Source organism: Taudactylus pleione, unplaced genomic scaffold (genome assembly GCF_031769625.1).
Source record: "Taudactylus pleione unplaced genomic scaffold, aTauple2 ptg000306l, whole genome shotgun sequence".
NCBI lineage: Eukaryota > Metazoa > Chordata > Amphibia > Anura > Myobatrachidae > Taudactylus > Taudactylus pleione.
This window is the reverse complement of record NW_028284707.1, coordinates 3,878,642-3,902,259: the sequence shown is the minus strand read 5'-3', so window position 1 is coordinate 3,902,259 and position 23,618 is coordinate 3,878,642.

Here is a 23,618-nt window from a genome sequence, read left to right as displayed (position 1 = left end):
GACACCGCTGCCCCCCGCTGCCAACACCACTGGCACCCCCACATTGCCGACACCGTCGGAACCCCCACGTTGCTGACACCATCGGCACCCCCACATTGCTGACACCGCCGGCATCCTGCACTGAGGACACTGCCAGCACCCTACACTGCTGCCCCCATACTGAGGACACCGTCAGCTCCCCCCTGCACAGTTGGCAATCCCATACTGAGCACACCGCCGGCATCCCTACACTGCCGACACCGCTGTCACAGTAAGTGCACTATTGGTTTATGCAACCCACACTGTATCCGACATGCACTGTGTCCGACCTGCACTGTCTGACCTGCACTGTATCCAACCCACACTGTATCCGACCTGCACTGTATACAACCCACACTGTATCCGACCTGCACTGTATACAACCCACACTGTATCCGACATGCACTGTATACACCCCACACTGTATCCGACCTGCGCTGTGTCCGACCTGCACTGTATCCAACCCACACTGTATCCCGCACTGTATACAACCCATACTGTATCCGACCTGCACTGTATACAACCCGCACTGTGGGCCTGATTCAGAGCCGGACGTTCTGACAGAGAGCTCGCTCTGAATCAGGGCCAGCCTTCTGTTTTTTTAGAGCGGCCTCCTGGCCGCTCGCATAGCTGTGGGTGACCACCCACAGCTATAGCGAGCGGCCAGGAAGATGTTCGCGATGGTCAAGACAAGGGTCTCGTTGCCGCAAGCCCCAGAGAGCTCAAACAGAGCCGAAAGTGATGTCAGTGGGGCCGGCCCCAGACGGTAGGCGTTTCTATGGGAACGCCTCCGTCTGGGCAGCCACGCCCCCGGCCCGCCACTCAACATCGACAGCATGCCCCCTTTGGTACGAGACCCGGGACGACGGTTTGCCCGTCGCTATCCGGGTCTCGCGCATGCGCATAACGGAGCCGGCTCGTGAGTGGATCTGAATCAGGCCCTGTATCCAACCCACACTGTATCCGACCTGCACTGTATACAACCCACACTGTATCCGACCTGCACTGTATACAACCCGCACTGTATACAACCCACACTGTATCCGACCTGCACTGTATACAACCCGCACTGTATACCAACCCACACTGTATCCGACCTGCACTGTATACAACCCGCACTGTATACCAACCCACACTGTATCCGACCTGCACTGTATACAACCCGCACTGTATCCGACCTGCGCTGGATCGGACCTGCACTGTATCCAACCCACACTGTATCCGATCTGCACTGTATCCAACCCACACTGTATCCGACCTGCACTGTATACACCCCACACTGTATCCGACCTGCTCTGTATACAACCCGCACTGTATACAACCCACACTGTATCCGACCTGCACTGTATACAACCCGCACTGTATACCAACCCACACTGTATCCGACCTGCACTGTATACAACCCGCACTGTATCCGACCTGCGCTGGATCGTACACACACTGTATCCGACCTGCACTGTATACAACCCATACTGTATCCGACCTGCACTGTATACAACCCGCATTGTATCCAGCCTGCACTGTATCCAACCAACACTGTATCCCGCACTATAACAGACCCGCACTGTATCTGACCTGCACTGTATCCAACTCACACTGTATCCGGCCTGCACTGTATACAACTCACACTGTATCCGGCCTGCGCTGTATCCAACCCGCACTGTATACAACCCACACTGTATCCGACCTGCACTGTATACAACCCGTACTGTATCCGACCTGCACTGTATATACCCCACACTGTATCCGACCTGCACTGTATACAACCCGCACTGTATACAACCCGCACTGTATCCCGTACTGTTTCCAACCTGCTCTGTAACCAACACTATATCCGACCTGCACTGTATCCACCTCGCAATGTATCCCGTACTGTATCCAACCCACGCTGTATCCGACCTGCACTATATCGGACATGCACTGTAACCGAATCACACTGTACCCCGCAGTGTATCCAACCCACAATGTATACCACACTGTATCCGGCCTGCACTGTATCCAATCCACACTTTATCCCACACTATATCAGACCCACACTGTTTCCGACCAACACTGTATACTACATTGTATCCAGCCTGCACTGTATCCAACCGACACTGTATCCCGCACTATAACAGACCCGCACTGTATCTGACCTGCACTGTATCCAACTCACACTGTATCCGGCCTGCGCTGTATCCAACCTGCACTGTATACAACCCACACTGTATCCGACCTGCACTGTATACAACCCGCACTGTATACCAACCCACACTGTATCCGACCTGCACTGTATACAACCCGCACTGTATCCGACCTGCGCTGGATCGGACCTGCACTGTATCCAACCAACACTGTATCCCGCACTATAACAGACCCGCACTGTATCTGACCTGCACTGTATCCAACTCACACTGTATCCGGCCTGCACTGTATACAACTCACACTGTATCCGGCCTGCGCTGTATCCAACCCGCACTGTATACAACCCACACTGTATCCGACCTGCACTGTATACAACCCGTACTGTATCCGACCTGCACTGTATATACCCCACACTGTATCCGACCTGCACTGTATACAACCCGCACTGTATACAACCCGCACTGTATCCCGTACTGTTTCCAACCTGCTCTGTAACCAACACTATATCTGACCTGCACTGTATCCACCTCGCAATGTATCCCGTACTGTATCCAACCCACGCTGTATCCGACCTGCACTATATCGGACATGCACTGTAACCGAATCACACTGTACCCCGCAGTGTATCCAACCCACAATGTATACCACACTGTATCCGGCCTGCACTGTATCCAATCCACACTTTATCCCACACTATATCAGACCCACACTGTTTCCGACCAACACTGTATACTACATTGTATCCAGCCTGCACTGTATCCAACCGACACTGTATCCCGCACTATAACAGACCCGCACTGTATCTGACCTGCACTGTATCCAACTCACACTGTATCCGGCCTGCGCTGTATCCAACCCGCACTGTATACAACCCACACTGTATCCGACCTGCACTGTATACAACCCGCACTGTATACCAACCCACACTGTATCCGACCTGCACTGTATACAACCCGCACTGTATCCGACCTGCGCTGGATCGGACCTGCACTGTATCCAACCAACACTGTATCCCGCACTATAACAGACCCGCACTGTATCTGACCTGCACTGTATCCAACTCACACTGTATCCGGCCTGCACTGTATACAACTCACACTGTATCCGGCCTGCGCTGTATCCAACCCGCACTGTATACAACCCACACTGTATCCGACCTGCACTGTATACAACCCGTACTGTATCCGACCTGCACTGTATATACCCCACACTGTATCCGACCTGCACTGTATACAACCCGCACTGTATACAACCCGCACTGTATCCCGTACTGTTTCCAACCTGCTCTGTAACCAACACTATATCTGACCTGCACTGTATCCACCTCGCAATGTATCCCGTACTGTATCCAACCCACGCTGTATCCGACCTGCACTATATCGGACATGCACTGTAACCGAATCACACTGTACCCCGCAGTGTATCCAACCCACAATGTATACCACACTGTATCCGGCCTGCACTGTATCCAATCCACACTTTATCCCACACTATATCAGACCCACACTGTTTCCGACCAACACTGTATACTACATTGTATCCAGCCTGCACTGTATCCAACCGACACTGTATCCCGCACTATAACAGACCCGCACTGTATCTGACCTGCACTGTATCCAACTCACACTGTATCCGGCCTGCGCTGTATCCAACCCGCACTGTATACAACCCACACTGTATCCGACCTGCACTGTATACAACCCGCACTGTATACCAACCCACACTGTATCCGACCTGCACTGTATACAACCCGCACTGTATCCGACCTGCGCTGGATCGGACCTGCACTGTATCCAACCAACACTGTATCCCGCACTATAACAGACCCGCACTGTATCTGACCTGCACTGTATCCAACTCACACTGTATCCGGCCTGCACTGTATACAACTCACACTGTATCCGGCCTGCGCTGTATCCAACCCGCACTGTATACAACCCACACTGTATCCGACCTGCACTGTATACAACCCGTACTGTATCCGACCTGCACTGTATATACCCCACACTGTATCCGACCTGCACTGTATACAACCCGCACTGTATACAACCCGCACTGTATCCCGTACTGTTTCCAACCTGCTCTGTAACCAACACTATATCCGACCTGCACTGTATCCACCTCGCAATGTATCCCGTACTGTATCCAACCCACGCTGTATCCGACCTGCACTATATCGGACATGCACTGTAACCGAATCACACTGTACCCCGCAGTGTATCCAACCCACAATGTATACCACACTGTATCCGGCCTGCACTGTATCCAATCCACACTTTATCCCACACTATATCAGACCCACACTGTTTCCGACCAACACTGTATACTACATTGTATCCAGCCTGCACTGTATCCAACCGACACTGTATCCCGCACTATAACAGACCCGCACTGTATCTGACCTGCACTGTATCCAACTCACACTGTATCCGGCCTGCGCTGTATCCAACCCGCACTGTATACAACCCACACTGTATCCGACCTGCACTGTATACAACCCGTACTGTATCCAACCCACACTGTATCCTGCACTATATCTGACCTGCACTGTATCCAACTCGCACTGTACCCTGCACTGTATCCTGCACTATATATGACCTGCACTGTACCCTGCACTGTACCCTGCACTGTGTCCTGCACTATATCTGACCTGCACTGTACCCTGCACTGTACCCTGCACTATATATGACCTGCAGTATGGAATGCTGTTGTTATGGTTGGGGAGATTTTGGGGAACTGCTCAACAAAAAGGCTGATTGAACAGGGCTTTACATGGGCACAGAGTGCCAGTCATCAGTGACCCAGCACCCTCAGGAGGGAAATACAGATTGGGCACTGAGAATAGGCATGTGCTGGGGACATGTGCACTTGTGTATGGGGCATCCATGTCTGCTGTTGCTATTTACACGTGGTTTAGGGATTTTTTGTTTGCTGCTTCTTAACTAAGACGACTTGTTTCGAGCAAGGATCTTCCACGCACGATTTGTAGTAAATTTCTGTGTTGTATTGTTTTCTATTGAATGTACTTGCGAGTTCGTTTGATTGGTTATTGCTAATATATTACTAATATGTAAAACATTTGTAAGCAGATATAACTGCCGAGTGTTTGTGCTGATGCTCTGTTGGTTGCTTAGTTTAGCCAGCCAACCTTTGGCCTATGTTGGTGAACAATATTGTGAGTTGTGAAGTGGTCAAAATTGACTGGAAATGACTGTAAATTAATGTTATTGAGGTTAATAATACTGTAGGAACAAAAAAGGCCCAAATTACCGTATATACTCGAGTATAAGCCGAAAAAGTACCCCCTCGGCTTATACTCGAGTGAAGTGTGTAGCGCTGACCGGACGGAGTTCGGTCAGCGCTACACAGCACAAACACACAGCCGCCGGAGCCGGCAGCTGTGTGTTTGTTGTAATCAGCAGCCGCTGAGAGTCTTTCAGACTCTCAGCGGCTGCTGCTGCTCCCACTGCGGAGTCATCTTCCGGCTCCCGCAGTGGGTAATGGGAGAGACGTCATGAGTAATGACGTCTCTCCCATTCAAAGCGGCCGGAGGAGCTGGTAGCGGCGGGACTAGGAGCGGGGGTTTCAGGTAAGTGATATTTTTTTTATGCTTATTACGTAACTCTCTACTGGGGGGGGGGGCTACTGGGGGCACTACCAGGGGGCGATTACTACAGAGGGCACTACCAGGGGGGAATTACTACAGGGGTCACTACCAGGGGGCGATGACTAAAGGGGTCACTTCCAGGAGGGGATTACTACAGGGGGCACTAAAAGGGGGGATTACCACTGGGGAACTACCAGGGGGGATTACTACTGGGGGCACTGAAAGGGGGGATTACCACTGGGGGCACTACCATGGGGGATTACTACTGGGGGCACAACCAGGGGGAATTACTACTGGGGGCACTACCAGCTGCTGCATTTCCCACCCTAGGCTTATACGCGAGTCAATACGTTTTCCCAGTTTTTTGTGGTAAAAGTAGGTACCTCGGCTTATATTCGGGTCGACTTATACTCGGGTATATACGGTATGTGATTTTAACTGTTTTTATCAATTCTTTAAGAAAATACAGATCCAAAACCAAAATACGGGGGGTCGGCGCACCTCCCTAATATATATATATTTATATATATATATGTACACACACTCATATATTGCAGAGGAGAACGCCACTGTTGGTCATCAAGGCATATTTACCTACGAGATCAAAGCTTATTTTACCTAGTAACACCCAGATTAATCTTAAATTATCCCATTAACATATATGGCTCCATGCTTTTGATGTGATGATAGAGAGATATTTTATCATCCCAATTATCCGAGGAGGTACATTTAGACAAGCACGCTGTGTCCCATACATACTTAATGAGCATAATGTACAATACAGACACCAAAGAATGCATCAGTAGCACAAAGTAGTATTTCTTACAAAACTATACATATACTGTAAATAGGCTTACCATACTATCCCTTTAAACCGGGATACTCATGTGGCTGATTAAAACCAGGTGAAATCCAGGCATGAAGTCAGCCAGCCACAGAACCTGTGTACAGTAATTCATGAATGTCCCGGTTTAAAGGGATCGTATGATAAATTGGTAAGCCTATATAAACTTGTATTATTTTCTACACAACCATAACTTTGCTTCCTCTCTGGTTTCTGCTACTAATTGATACAGTGGCTCACATAGTTTTGCCTGGTTGCTCTAAGGCACCTGGTACGATTCTAAACAGAATGTTATCTGTGTGGGGTTTGTGTGTTCTCCATGTGCTTGCTTTGCATTTCCTCCAGGTCCTCCAGCTTCAGTAGCCATGGTCCCTGCTCTGGCTGACTTATAACTTGAAGATGGACATTTCTTGAGATCAGCAACTTGATGGGGAATACCACGAGATACAGAATGAAGAGGTCTCGCAGTGTCTTTGGGCCTAATTCAGAGGTGGACGCAGTTCATGCGCAGCTGCGATTTTTCACTAATTCGCAAGTGTGAAAATATGCGAATGCTAGTGTAAGCATTCTTCTACTGTTCTTCAGTGCGATGGACTGAGCAAACCCTGCGACGCTCACTTTACGCATCTGAGCAATTCTCAAGTGCGCTGGTGGGTTCCGTTCTCTTCACCATCAATCGCAACATCGACTCCCCGAGCAGCCCCTGCCTGGCGCAAAGTGTCCCCTGAAACTTTCTTTAAATATGTCCACTGAGGTTACAGTACTGCGAAGCAGAATGCCGAAACACGCCCATGACACTCCCATAATACACCTTCGACACCTCCTCTTTTTGCGATGACTTATGGTCACCTCCCAGCCCACCCCCCTCCCATAAAACGACAAGGATCGCGGATACCATCTCAAGTAGTAGCGATGTTCTACAAAACTATGTCCAACATCATTCCGCACTCCCTTCTTGGCCAAATATTCCCTGTAGAGCGCAACAGAATATGTGTGCACTATATACATAACTAACTGATAATAATAATATTGGGAGATTGTGGAAGGAGCTGTACGAATCATCTGGACTTTTTACAGTCATTCGGTTGTGTTCTTTCATCTGGAAATAATGCATTTTTATGTGTAACAGTGGGTAGAGGTTTCGGGTGAGAGACCTGACTGCAATTGTATCTTGAAGTACAGATATGAGCTTATCATGGTCCTGTGCGTTTTAATTAGAGTAATAGCTGCATCAACAACCTCTGCCTTCCTGGACTCTAGCTCTGATGTCCTGCCTCTGAGTGTGGCTATATCTGCCCTAATATCTGGTAGCTCCTGAGGTTCTAAAAAAATGTCTTGATCTAGTGCAATCTATTAGGTCTTGTATTGTAGAACCAACAACAGTAATTTTGGGGCGGTTATGGGGCCCCTCTTATTGCTTTTATGCCGCCTATGGGGTGTGATAGCGCAGGTTATGTGCACAGCTTCAGAAAACTGGAGCAAAGCACTCTAGAAGGAATGTGACCATACAAATTACTAAGAAGTTATTGATCCACTCAATCACCTAGCTTATAACCTAATACGTATAGAGTTCCATCCACTGGTGAGCCCCCAGGGGGTAATTTATTCAAGACCTACACCTACTTTTGCTATGTCAATTAGCAAATTTGATAGGTGCCTTCATTAAGGGCTATGGGGGGATCTTAATATTAGTAAGTGCTGAGCTGGAAGAACTCAGGCAGGAGATTACCGGAGGGGAGGTGCTGCAGCAGCCATCTTGGATAATATTATTATTATTTATTTATTTATATGGCGCAACAAGTGTTCCGCAGCGCCTTACAAAGTACATAAACAAATAGGTTGACCAGTGATTAACAGTACAATACAATACAGGACAAGGATAATATTCATTGCTACATTAGCGACCATAACACCCAGATAAGCAACAGAGCATAAGCAACCAAGTGTTAGGTGCCCTAGTGGGGAGTAAGAAGTAGATTAAAGTAAAGTAAGGAGAAGCACAAGAGGGTAGAGGGCCCTACTAATGTGAGCTTACATACTAAAAGGGAGGGGCTGGCAAACGGGTGTGACACAGATGGGGTAGACAGGGAGGAAGGAGCATGTAGCAGCAAGTTAAAATTAGAGCTGGAAGGCTTTGATGAAGTAGTGGGTCTTGAGAGCCCGTTTGAAGGATTGTAGAGAGGTGGAGAGTCTGATGGGAAGAGGGAGAGAGTTCCAAAGGTGGGGAGCAGCATGGGCAAAATCTTGGAGGTGGGAGTGGGAGGAAGTAATTAGTTTGCATGAGAGGTGGCATGCATTTGTTGAACAAAGAGGATGGACAGGATAGTGATGGGAGATAAGATCAGAGATGTAAATGGAAGAAGATTGGGTGAGGGCTTTGTAAGCGAGTGTGAGAACCTTAAATTGGGTTCTGAAGAGAAAGGGGAGCCAGTGGAGGGCTTATAGGAGAGGGGAGGCAGATGTAGAGCATTTGGAGAGGAAGGTGAGCTGAGCAGCAGCATTGAGGACAGACTGGAGAGGAGAGAGATGGGAGTTGGAAAGGCCAGATAGGAGGAGGTTACAGTAGTCTAATCTGGAGATGACCAGTGAGTGTATGAGGGTTTTAGTAGCATCCTGGGTGAGAAAGGGTCTAATCTTGGAAATATTTTTAACAACAACAGGACTGCGAGAAGTTCTGGATGTGGTTTGAAGGAGAGGGAAGAGTCCAGGATAACTCCATGACAGCTCACTTTGGGACTAGAGGAGATAGTTGTGCCATCAATTGATAAAGAAATGGTGGGAAGTGCGGTTATGTTGGAGGGTGGGAAAATGATCAGCTCAGTCTTATATCAAGTTTAAGAATCGCTGGGACATCCAGGAGGAGATAGCAGAGAGAAAGTTGGAGATCCGAGTGAGGAGAGAGGGGGAGAGGTCAGGGGAGGAAAGGTAGATCTGAGTATCATCAGCATAGAGATGATAATGCAGGTCAAAAGAGCTGATGAGTTCACCTAGAGAGGACGTATAGAGGGAGAATAGGAGAGGTCCAAGAACAGAACCTTGGGGAACACACACTGTAATAGGCTGTGGGGGGAAGAGGAGTCTTCAGAGGAGACAGAGATGGATCGGTCAGAGAGGTAGGAGGACAGCCAGGAGAGGTCAGTGTCATGTAGACCAAGGTAGTGAAGGATTTGCAGCAGGAGAGGGTGGTCTACAGTGTCGAAAGCAGCAGAAAGGTCAAGGAGAATGAGCAGAGAGTAGTGGCCCTTGGATTTAGCAGCAAGGAAGTCATTGCTGTATTTTGTGAGGGCAGTTTCAGTGGAGTGGAGAGAATGGAAGCCAAACTGAAAAGAGTCAAGGTGGGAGTGGGAGGAAATAAAGGTGGTAAGGCAGTTGTAAACAACACGCTCAAGGCGCTTGGAGGCAGGCCACCAGAGATTGAGTGGAGGATGAGATGTGATGCACTTTAATGGAAACTGACCACCAGGATCATTTGGATTGTGCTGATTTCTTGTGAAGCTCTAGCTTTAAGTGGCCATATTCGTCTGCATTAGTCTCCGCCACCCCTGGTGTCCAGGTGTCCTCTTACAATGCATACGCGTATGGTACAGGTATGTTGATTGGTTTCTGACTACTAGTGTGGATATATTTTTAGTTACTGTAACAGGAAAAGTAAAATATTTGCTCTACTTGGACTGGGACATGTAAAATTGATTGAATATTCTCTGTCCACTGATTAACATGTGAGTGCTATACGAAGAAAGCACATCAACTTTTTTCTGACCCATGTTTTTCAGAAATTCAAAATGGAAGTTGGATCTTACAGGTGGAGCCAGTTTAGTTAAATGTTTATTAAAAAAAAAAAAAAACACCTGCTCCATCTGTATTTATATTACACCACACAATGAACGTAGCACAGAACATATAAAAAGCAACAACAACAAATTGGGATAACAACCCGTTTTTCAAGGTGCACTTAAACCTGAGATGAGCAAGTTCCTGAATGTACACACAGAATCTTGTGCGAGACCTAGTCAAAGGTGCGGAATCTAACCCACGAGATGGTGTTCGCCAGTGACCCCACCAATCAGGATATGGGCTTGAGCTGCACCTCGTAAGCAGGTCGCGGTCCTTTGACTAGGTGACCAAAGCCTGCGGGAGAAAGGAGAGATGAACACTCGTGGCCCAAAGGGTCGGTGCCAGTAAGGGGCACGTAGGGACACTGTTCTTGAGGTACAAGGAAGTGTGCACTGCCGACACACTCTACCGGGTTGCCGGTCAGAAAGAGTGCACCACAGTGCAATACTGTAACACGTAAGTAGGGACCACAGAGTCCAGTAACGAGGTGGGTAGTAGTACTGGAGCCAGCCAGAGATTATAACGCTGGAGATTTTGGTACGTATAACTACACTCAGGCTGTGATGGTAAAGCACTGGTGAAATGGATAGTATACTGCACACAGGCGGCGGTGGTAACGCACTGGTGGAATGGACGATATAGCTGCACACAGGCTGAGGTGGTAAAGCACTGGTGAGATGAATGGTATAGCTGCACACAGGCTGAGGTGGTAAAGCACTGGTGAGATGGACGATATAGCTGCACACAGGCTGAGGTGGTAAAGCACTGGTGAGATAAACGATATAGCTGCATACTGGAATAGATCACTGGAAGCAAGGGAACCTGGAACGAGAGACCACTAGTAATACTAGCAGTGACAATGGTTGTTCAGGCAACTACCTGACACACAGGAGCCGGATATATACCCCTGGAAGCCCACTGATTGGTCCACAGCTGACCGGCCAGACTGTCAGGGAAGGAAGGACAGTCAGAAAAGGAAGTGTCATGGTGGCGCCCATGACAGGGACTCCGATCCCCGCGCACCAGGCCGCCCGAGACACCAGCATCAGGGAGAATGCTCAGCACCTCCCACGTCACCGCACCAGCCGCCCGACTGCCCGGGAAGTCAGAGGAAGCCGGCGGGACGGTAAGGGACGGCCGATCCCCGGCTGAACTCTGACATTATGTCTTGTTTCCTCCAATTTAGAAGCGCTAATTGCTGCAGGTGTGCATGGCACTGCAGGGTGGTTTCCGGGGAGGGGTTGGGGCGCTAGGTGCGCCTTTAAGGGACATGGAAAACACAGAAGTTGACATGGCCACGCCCCCTGTGTCATGTGACCAATCCCACAAAATTTACAAACTTCTAATGCTTGGAGCTATGATAAAAGTAACATTTGTTCATATTCATGTACATACAGTATTTGTATTAAACAGAGGTGAATAGGAACAAAAACAGGTATAGGCACATATGAAGACATTTAGGGCTCGGTTCTGAATGGGATGCAAAACGCCCGCAATTGCAGGGAGATGTGGCAGTCAGATTTGTTACTTTATGCTAATGCAATTATCGGTACCGTTTCATGCACACGGACGACGTGCGACTCGTCCTTCAGTCCGAAGCATTAGTATTGTCACTTATCGGCACTTACACCCACCCCATAATGGGTGCATAAAATCCGACAGAAAAGGTGCCCCAGCTCTGTATACTGGAACTGAGTCGGATGTGCACACAAATGCCATTGCAGCTGCAATCTCTCACGGATCGCAATTGCAAAAATATGCTAATGAGCCGCTCGTCGCATACTTGCCTACATTCAGCTCCCTCCTTTCGGGAGGGAGCTGAATGCCTGCAAACAGTGGGGGTGTGGCCGGGAAATGGGTCCTTGTTGGGGCGGAGCCACACGATCGCATCATCGTGGTCACGCCCCCTCCTCAAAATGCCGAAAATAAAGGCATTGTGAACCAGGGGGCGGAGCCACGATGACGCGATTCAGCACGAATCGCGTCATCGGGCCCCCCGCTGCGGGGGTTTCCACTAGGTAGTTGGGGGGACAGGCGGCAGCCGGGAGGCTTGCCTGCCTTTCCGAGGGGTCGGGAGCGGCACTCAATAATCGGCAGGCTCCCAACCAAGTTGGAAGGGTAGGCAAGCCTGGCTCGCCGTCCAGTGCTTAGAGACGTCCACTGCAAGCATCTCACATCTGAATCCCAGATCAGGTGGCCCTCAGCCTTCTGAGTAAGTGTAAGCTGTCACAGACATAGCGGGTCTCCAGACACACAGAGGGCTCTCCTGCTGCAAACAAGGACACAGTGGCTAATTTATACACTCCCAGAATACAGTGTTTAAATAGTCTGACGCGCCGGCGTTTCTCTAGCCATGCTCCGTTACCTCGCCCAAAAGCTGACTACCTATCAGAGCGTAATTGCAATTGAATCGCTGCGCTTGCGCAGTGCGGCTTACATGCAGGCGCAATGACTAACAATCGTTCAATCTGCGTAAATATCGGTATTGCGTCCACATCTGAATCATCCCCACTGTGTGTCTGTATGTCTCTAGTTTGTCATGCTGACATTTGTGGAACAGATTGGGCAGGATTCATTCAATTCCCTTTTTTCCATTCCTGTCATGTCATAATACACAGTGAGTAATACTTCCCCCTACCTGACAGCTTTAACTGATCGGACAGGTGAAACCGGTACATGGCACCATCCTGCCGCCCGACACCGGGACATGTCAACACTTGTCACTTATTTACATTGGCAAGGGTTCATTTGCACTGTGTCTAGAACCTCCTGCATGCACTACCTGGCATATTAATGCTGATCACTAGCAAAGATCACAAAGGTACAAACAAAATATGTGGGCGCACATTACCACTGGTATTAGCAAGACATTTGCTGAAAAAGTGTATAGTATTTCTATCATCTACAGGTATTCTGGAAGTAAAATAAAACATTCTTGGAGCTATAGATGATTTATAAGTGTAGTTTAAGGTGCTAAGTATAATACATCCAAACTGGCTCTTTATTCATCTGGTCATTTGGTCTAAATGTCGAATCAGCTGATGTCAACCTACCCATCCCAGCAGTTGACAAGACCCCACTTATAGATAATAAATAGGATGGGAGGTTTGGACTGCTTTCCGTTTTATTAAACATATTAAGAAGTGTTACCCTGCTGAGACTTGTAGTGCCAGGAAGAAAAAAATAAAATGGAGGTGCACACTCTAAGTATTAAGAATACTGATAATCAACCAATGATGATAAACTCTACAATTGACATGAAGTAAAAATGAGTCCCTTAGCACATGTTTGGCCAAAAATGCATGCCCAATCCCGCAAGTCAAGTTGCACCCCATCAGATGGTTCCCTAACATTCCTAACCACTTTTTCCTAATATTTATTACCAGTTATTTATATAGCGCACACATATTCCGCAGCACTTTACAGAGAATAGTTGGCCATTCACATCAGTCCTTGCCCCAGTGGAGCTTACAATCTATGGCCCTCATTCAGAGCCGCACGTTAACAACAGTACGCTCGTTGCGTTCCGATGTTGACTAACCGCGCATGCGTCGGTGTTACACTGCGCATGTGCGTACGGCAGATTGCGAGCTTTTTTTCTCTCGTTCCTAAAATAGCGTACAGGAAGTGACATGTCAAATGTGATTGACAGAACAGGGCGTTTTTGGGTGTTGACGGGGGTGGAGATGAAAAAACGCAGGCGTGGCGAGGCGTTTTTGGGGCGTACATACATTAGCAGATGCGAACGTCAAATGTGTTCGGACCGTCTCATACGTCACTGGAACATCCGCTTTCCCTTCAAAATGCTCGCACAGCTTAGGGTCAGGATTACTCGACCACATTGGCGATGGCCTTCTCCTCCGTCCCGGGACTCAACGATGGTGCTGCGATTAATCGCGGCTGGTCAGTAAAGTAATTAGTGTTGGATTGAAAACCGGCTTGGTATGTGTTTGGAAAGCAGTTTATTGGGATAGCACAAAAGCGTACGCAGGTGGAAATCAGAGCTGCTAATGTCATGATTACACAATCAATTAGCGTACATTTTTGGTGTTTTATTTTGGCCACAATTTGTTGGTTATGGCCTATTGTAACAATAATGTCATCATGTTTTAATTAGCTCCCCTTTTTTTTGGTTTACTGTGGAATTTGCATCGCTATGTGATTTTTTAAACGTTCCTTAAAGAGGCCTTTTTTTTTTTTTAAGAGGGTCAGTTTTTGCCTTTAGGGCCAGGATTAAATGTAACCCATTTGTACAATAATGTCACAATACAATGTCAGTTTTTTGTTTTAAATTTATTGTTTAAACACAAACAAATTGGCCTAATATTTTGTTGCCTTTTTTTTGTGGCAAAGATATTTGTAAAATAAAAAAAAAAGCCATAACTGGTAACATAAACGTAAATACCAAAATTAAAAACATTTCACAAGAAAGGAGAGGGAAGTTTTGACCAGAAAGGAATATGAGCCAAGCACAGAAGGAGTGTGGGAAAAGTCGCCATTGCTGTCACCGTTTTCTCGCCCGTTTGGCTGGGTGAGGGTGGGCGCCAGACCGGGTCCGGGATGCCATCGGGCTGGACTGTCCAGAGGCAGATGTTGTGGCCTCTGGACTAGGCACAGGGCTAGGCACATTTGGAGGATTGGCTGATGTTGTGCCAGAGGTGGAGGATCCGGATGTTCCGGCAGGAAGGGAGGTCGGCTCCACCATGTGCTGGCGAACGAGCTGCTCCAGGGCATCGGCGATGCGGATGTTGGCCCTGGTATTTTCCGCCAGGGCCTGAGCAATGGTCACGTTGGCCGCAGCATTTTGCTCCAGGGCCTCAGCCACCCGTATCAGACTGGCGTCCATCCTCTGCAGAATCTCCGTATGGAAATCCGATTTAAAATTGAGTTCTGTGAGGAGGCCCACTGCCTGCGAGGGGGCACGCCCTGGACTGGCTTCTGCAGGGTCCTCAGCCGGATGTACTGGTTCCTCCCCTGCAGAGCCAGCAGAAATTCTGCGGCCAAGGCTCCCCTCTGGAGCAGACTCATCCGCCTCTGTCTCTGTTAGGAAAAATGCGAAAAGACTCACATTAGAATCTACATATTGGCACAATAGCATTTCAGAGTTGGTGACATCACAAGACTTACCTTGGCCAACATGAGGAGCCGCAAAGTCTGGCATGTCCGTATCCATGTTGGACACGCCAAACACCTCCACAGCCTGCACACACCCCTGTGCCAGCTCTTCTAAGTCTGTCAACTCCAATGACACAGGGGTGGGACCCCCACCTGTCCCCCTTGCATGCCTAGCCCTGTCGGCAAGTTTTTGCTTGAGACGATATTTGAAGTCTGCCCATCTGTGGAATGAAATTGGAACCATTATCCTTTTTTTTACAATGGGGTTTGTTTATAGGATGGGAAAGTGTTTACTTACCGCCGTTTGACATCCCGGGCTAGACGGACATAATCACCCACCCTATTGACAGCAACGGCGACCTCCTCCCACATTCTCCACTTCTGGCTTTGGCTCATATTCCTGGCTGCCTGGGGCAGGATGTCAACGCACTTCTGGATCAAAACCTCCATCTCCTTGCTTGTGAAATGTGGCTGCCTTTTTTTTTTGGCAGCTTTGGCGGGTTGACTGGGGCCAGCAGTCTCTTCCATGTCATCCTCCTCACCTATTTGGGTAAATATGCAGATTTAGCCACTTCACAACTTGCACAATATTATGTTTTAAAAGAATCATTGAGACAAAATGCATGAAGGCCTTACCGCCGGAATTTTGGCCATTGTTTCCCTGGTCTGAAGCCATGTCTCTGCTTCCAGAATGAAATCAACCAGAAATTAAATGTGATTTCGTGACGTATTTATACATGCGTCCTTAGCTTGCGGCCGCATCATTGATTGTGCGTCCCTATGATTCATCCTTAATTTGTGCGGGAAAATAAACACTATTTATGGCTTGGTGTGTGTGGAGTCGAGGTTGCGTTGTTGGATTGTTGGCGGTTAAGTTGGTTGGATTTGGTTGTTTGCGGTTGGACGATTTGGCGGTGTTTGTATTTTTTTTGGTTTGCTACAGTTGTTTTGGTTTTCCGTTCGCATTTTTTTGGTTTATTTTTTGCCATCGTTTCCTGATTTGGTAAGTTTTGTGCAGTCTAATTTGTGGCCAATTGGTGTCTACTTCTGGTTTTTTGTTTTATATATTTTTTTTAACACTAATTTCATCTATTTTAGTTTGTTTTGGCTTTCGGACCCAAAGACCTTTTTGAGGGAAATCTTATATATTCGATTTTGGTAAGTCCATTATTTTTCTTGCATTTGCGAACTAATTAACGCATTTTTGACTGTTGGTGTAGTGACTTGCATTTGCGAACTAATTAACGCATTTTTGACTGTTGGTGTAGTGACTTGCATTTGCGAACTAATTAACGCATTTTTCACTGTTGGTGTAGTTACTTGCATTTGCGAACTAATTAACGCATTTTTGACTGTTGGTGTAGTGACTTGCATTTGCGAACTAATTAACGCATTTTTGACTGTTGGTGTAGTGACTTGCATTTGCGAACTAATTAACGCATTTTTGACTGTTGGTGTAGTGACTTGCATTTGCGAACTAATTAACGCATTTTTGACTGTTGGTGTAGTGACTTGCATTTGCGAACTAATTAACGCATTTTTGACTGTTGGTGTAGTGACTTGCATTTGCGAACTAATTAACGCATTTTTCACTGTTGGTGTAGTGACTTGCATTTGCGAAATAATTAACGCATTTTTCGAGGCTTATTCATCATGTAAACCAGTTTTGCTTTTCCCTTTTCCATTTTTGGGGTCCATTTGACCCCTATTTGACGTACGGTGTGCAATGTCGTTTTCATCGATGGCCAAATGTGTGTTTCGCCTATTTTATGTGTTGGCTTGCACCAATTTGACAAACATAAAATCACCCTCTAAATTTTTGATGTCTCATTTTTGGCTTTTTTACAGTTTATACGTATCATGACAATACCCCGGCATGTAAGCAGCTATGGATGGTATCATAAAGCTAAGTTGTTTTATGTTACTTTTGGGGTGGCTCAAAAGCCTTACATTGTAAACTTTGAATTTCAGGTAGATCTGGGACGAATTGTTCTGGCCCTGCTCCCGGAAGACGACCAACCTCAAACTCGTCCCAGGCGTAGGCATCGTAGGCATGCAAGGCCCCAGATATTTCGAACACGTGTCACCCTTTTTGGAATGCCCGATGATGAGGTTTTAAGACGCTACCGTCTACCTCCCAAAATCATCATAGACACTCTCTCATTAATAGAAAGTGATCTTGAGCGGCAAATTGACAGTCCAACAGCAATACCACCACTGACGCAATTTATGGCGGTGTTACATTTCTGTGCCTCAGGATCGTTTCAAACAACGGTGGGAATAGTGGCGGGCATCTCACAATCCTCCTTTTCCCGGATCCTGAGGGCAGTGATGGAGGCACTTTTCAAGCACCTCCATCATTTTATTAAAATGCCTTTGGATATGGGTGCCCTTAGTGTGGCCAAGGCCAATTTTTACCAAATAGCTGGCTTCCCACACATCATAGGGGTTGTGGATGGTACTCACATACCACTTCAGCCTCCAGCACGGCTGGAGGCAATATTTAGAAACCGTAAACACTATCACTCCCTGAATGTAATGGTGGTATGTGATGCCTCCCTCCAGATCCTGTCCCTGAATGCTAAATTACCAGGAAGTGCTCATGACTCCTTCGTCATCCGGCAATCAGGGATATGGCAGAAATTAACCAACCTACAAGCTGGTGATGCGTGGCTTCTGGGTAAGTGGAGACCTTTAGTACATAACAATGTTAAGCTTGATACACAGTGTTCCTGATGTTGTCTATTTTTTTTCACAGGAGACAGTGGATACCCTTGCATGTCCTGGCTGCTCACTCCTTATTTGGCTCCCACACCAGGGCCACAAAGTGCGTATAATTCCGCACTTACAGCCACCAGGCAAGTGGTGGAGCGCTGTATCGGCCTTTTAAAAGGCCGATTCAGATGCCTCCACCGCTCTGGTGGCGAGCTCATGTATGTGCCGGATATGGTGTCTAAAATTGTGGTCCTGTGTGGGATATTTCACAACATTGCCATAAGGAGTGGTGTCCCAATGCAGCCAGAGGATGCCTTACCTGAGGATGGCCCCCCGAGGTTGGTCGGAGGTCAGTATGTGGGGGGGCCATACGCGATGATGTGGTGGCCAGATTTTTTAGGTAAGTTGTAACAAAACTACAGTGTTTATACCTAATGTGTTTGTGTTTGTTTGCGAACATCTAATTTTGTGTTTTTTTTCTCACCATCTTCTGTTTGTTCACATAATCTTTGGCACTCCAACGCTCACTACTTCCTGCTACCCTTACCAAACCTGGATCTGGTCCTTTTGGGCATATATTCTGGAACCCATATCGCAACGCCATGTTTGTGGAATCATGTTGGCATGGTCCTTCGTCAACCAGTTCTTGATTTTTTGTTTTTATTTAATTATTTCTTGGTATGTGTTGTATTTGAATTTATCACTGTGTTCTTTTTTTGGGAGTGACCACTTTGTTTTCTCTGTTATGTTGTGAATAAATGTTTGGAGAGTGAAATGGTCTTCCTTTTTTGGGACGTTAACAGCAAGTGTAACCAGGTTAACACAAGTTACATTTGACTAAGGGGTAATCCAGTACTGACGCCAGTTGAGCTAAACTGAAATATGTTTTCAGCTTCCCAACCCACACCAAAAGGAAGCCTGGCCCAACCTTGGGATTTGTAAGATTGGCCTAAGCAGCTTGCGCACCAACTAGGAACCTGTCAAATGTAGAAATATGTAATTGACACTACACCCAAAAAGGGAAATGACATTGTTACTGTTATGTGTTTCTTGTGTCTGTTTGACATACAAAGACAAAACACAATCTAACTTTTAAAAAAGGGAAATCCTTGCAGGAACAGTCTACTTATGTCATGCTAAACTATCTTGGTTTTGGATTTAAAAAATGAGCCAGAACGTATATTTGTCTGAATAAATTTATTTTGAAAAGTTAACAAAAATAAAAAAACTACTGGCGAAGGAGGCCAGACAGCCGGTCGAGGGCCACCAGAATGCCAATTACATGTTGGCGCATCTGGCCAACACAATCCGCCACCTATTGCCGACGCCTCTGTTCCTCTGTGGGTGAGAAAAGTGTGTGGGTTAATACAACAATAGGGAATCCACATTAAAAAAACAAAAACACAACGAAATCACTCCTAAACCTAAAAAAAAAAAAAAAAAGGGGGTGCTGCCAAAAATACAAGGCCTATGTACAAATTCCCACAGGTGTGATATGTGTATGTTGAAATCACCAGGAAGAGGTAAAGGCAAACTGCAAAATCAGCAAAAGTCAAGCCACAAAAACACGAAGAAAGGCACGACACATGATTACATACAAACAGTTTGTGCTTTAAAAAAAAACAAAATAAAAACATACCGGGAGCCAAAACGGGAGCTCCGGAAATGCCTCCATGATCCTCCTCGGAGGATCCGTCATTCCCCAAAGAATGGGGAGGAGTTATGATGGACTCCGGGGAGGGGGTAATTGGAAGAGGGGTGGGTGGAGGAGAGGGGGAAGTGGGACGGAGGGGAAGGAGGCCCGACATTTCCGGGAGAGGGTCTGGGAAGGATGGGGAGGAGTGGGGAATAGGGGAAAGATTTGGGGTGGAGTGTTGGCTGGGGGTTGGGGATAGTGGCCGGGAACGCCGTCTGGACGGACGGTGACGGCGGAGTCTTGGCTGTCCCCCTAAAATATGTCAAAGAAATTGCAGTTAGTTTATGGACAAATCCGGGGACCAAAACTAAAAAAAAAAAACAACCCAAAAAATAAGCAAAATAGGAGTAGAATGAATAAATCAGAAATAGAGGGAAAACATGCACACGCAGATATGAGTACAAATAATAAATAGGACAGACAGGAAAACATGCACACGCAGATATGAGTACAAATAATAAATAGGACAGACAGGAAAACATGCACACGCAGATATGAGTACAAATAATAAATAGGACAGACAGGAAAACATGCACACGCAGATATGAGTACAAATAATAAATAGGACAGACAGGAAAACATGCACACGCAGATATGAGTACAAATAATAAATAGGACAGACAGGAAAACATGCACACGCAGATATGAGTACAAATAATAAATAGGACAGACAGGAAAACATGCACACGCAGATATGAGTACAAATAATAAATAGGACAGACAGGAAAACATGCACACGCAGATATGAGTACAAATAATAAATAGGACAGACAGGAAAACATGCACACGCAGTTTGCCCCACAAACACAAACATTAAAACCACAATACATAACACTTACTTTCCAGGATCTGCATGCGAAAGCATGCCAGCAAGCGGGGCGTTCGCCGTTGCAGGTCGGACCACCTGCGCTCCAGCTGCCCGATGTTGCGGCGTGAGCCGAAGGACCGCAGGCGGGACCGTGCCTCCGCATACGCGGAGCGCTTCTGCCGGTTGGTGATGGGTTGAGGTTGGCTGGTGATCCGGCTATCCATGACCTCCGTAAGCACCAGCAGCTCGCGCCTGGTGAATGCGGAGGCTCTCATGATGGCAATGGTGTTTTTCTTAAAAATCATTTTTGATAAAGTGTGTAAAAATTTTCTGATTGGCTAATGTATTTTGGAAATTAACAGGAGCAATTTTATTGGTTAGTGTATGAGTCATGTGTTCGACAGGGCCAGAAATCTCTGGAGAGTTATGATAGGCTTGATGCAGTGACATGCGTAAGCAAATTTAAATAAAGAAATGAACCCAGGGAAATATGCGGGGATCCACAGCAATAGAACAATTGTTTAATTGTGGTTCACATGTTTTTTGAACAATAAAAGCGAATGTTTCATCCGTACGTATTCTGCGGGTAAACACAAACACGGACAAGAGTAAAGTTTCTTGCATTGTGTTGAAAAAAAACAAACAATTAAGCTAATTGATACATTGATTGGCATGATACGATTGATGGAGGTAGGCAGAATAAAGGAGCAGGTAATCGACATCTGACAAGGCCACTTCCTGTTTATACTTGTGCGTGCATTCCTTTCAAGCCATTTCGGGGATGTACGCTCGCTATTTCGTACGCTCGTTAGTTAGAGGAGGGGTCGTCAGAGTTTAGGGAGGAATTTTAGATGCGAACGAAAATACGAGCGAGCCATTGAATTTAAATATTTTTGTACGTACGCCTAACGTACGTGCGCCCGCTTGCGAGTGGGTCTGAATGAGGGCCTATGTTCACTATCACATGCACACAAACATATTCACTAGGGTTAATTTTTGTTGGGAGCCAATTAACCTACCAGTATATTTTTGGAGTGTTGGAGGAAACCAGAGATGCCCAGAGGAAACCCACGCAAGCACAGGGAGAATATACAAATTCCACACACAGTTAGGGCCGTGGTGGGAATCAAACCCACGACCTCAGTGCTGTGAGGCAGTAATGCTAACCATTACACTGTCTGTGCTGCCAATAAACCCCGCTTATCTTAAATAACAACATAACAGACATGAATCGTGTGGAAAAGTGTCAGCTTTATCTTAAAATGATAAAATTAGAGTTACAGTGGCAAAGAAAGAATGGCCCGAACTCAGTACTACCATCTGCATCCAAAATACCAACTGCCAGCCCATCACCAGCAAGCCAAGACCTAAATGGGGCTCAACTGGTAGCCTATCGCCAACAACTCAAGGCCTAGATGGGGCCAACTGGTAGCCTATCGCCAACAACTCAACTCCTAGATGGGACCAACTGGTAGCCTATCGCCAACAACTCAAGGCCTAGATGGGGCCAACTGGTAGCCTTTCACCAACAACTCAAGACCTAAATGGGGCTCAACTGGTAGCCTATCGCCAACAACTCAAGGTCTAGATGGGGCCAACTGGTAGCCTATCGCCAACAACTCAAGGCCTAGATGGGGCCAACTGGTAGCCTATTGCCAACAACTCAAGGCCTACATGGGGCCAACTAGTAGCCTGTCGCCAACAACTCAAGGCCTAGATGGGGCCAACTGGTAACCTATCGCCAACAACTCAAGGTAAGCTTTGTACTGTATTCTCAGTTACTGCAGGTCAGAAGTTCTGTACTGTATGCTGCAACTTTTACCAGACTGTAAAAAAAAAAACCCTTTTAAATAGGAACTATATTATATGTGCATTGGGGGTGTGGCCACGCAGCAAAGGGGTGTGGCCTTGTGTCACGTCGATCTAAACATTCCGGCTGTGCAGATTGCCAGTAGGCAGATCTGCTCAGCCAGGCCTCTAGACAGACCAGCCGATCAGGCCATCAGCCCTTCCGGCATTTGCCAGAATTGCCAGATGGCCAGTCCGGCGTGTATAGGTGATAGGATTGTGCAGTGATCTTCTCACTTTAGATATATGATAGTGTTACCGGGCACACTGTGAGCCACGTGCCCACACATCACATGACCAGCACAATGACGACATGGCCATTACACATAAGGCTTGTGACCTTCAGGGCCCCCCGACATGTGTTATCACTTCCCCTATGGGTAGCCCTGTGTGTACTGTAGGTACTATTGCTGTTTCTGATAAAAGGGTGATGTAATAAGAAACCAAGTTTAATTGATTTCCTTTTTCGTTTAGGTAACTAGAGGGAGATGTATCAAACCTTCAAGTGAGATAAAGTGGAGACATTTCCCATTTCAACCAATGAGCTTCTAGGTATCATTTTATAGACTGATAACTCATAGCTGGAAGCTGATTGGATGCTATGGGCAACTTCACTTTATCTCTCTCGAAGGTTTGATTCATCTCCGCTATAAAGTGAAAAGTCATGGCAAAATAAAAAAAATATATATTTCGCATTCTTCCCTCAAATATAAAAATTTCCATTGTAGGGTGTAATTACCGAGCGGAAGTATGATTGTGGGATTTAAAGCATCAATAATATTAACTGCAAAACACACTTAGTAGATCAACCCCTAGGGGGTCTATTTACTAAGCAGTGTTAGGAAACAGAGTGAAAAGTGATATGAAAGTGATAAGGTGCCAGCCAATCAGCTCTATACTGCCATCTCACAGGTTGTGTTTGAAAAATGACAGTTGGGAGCTGATTGGCTGGCACCTTATCACTTTCTTATCACTTTTCACTCTGTCTCCTAACACTGCTTAGTAACTA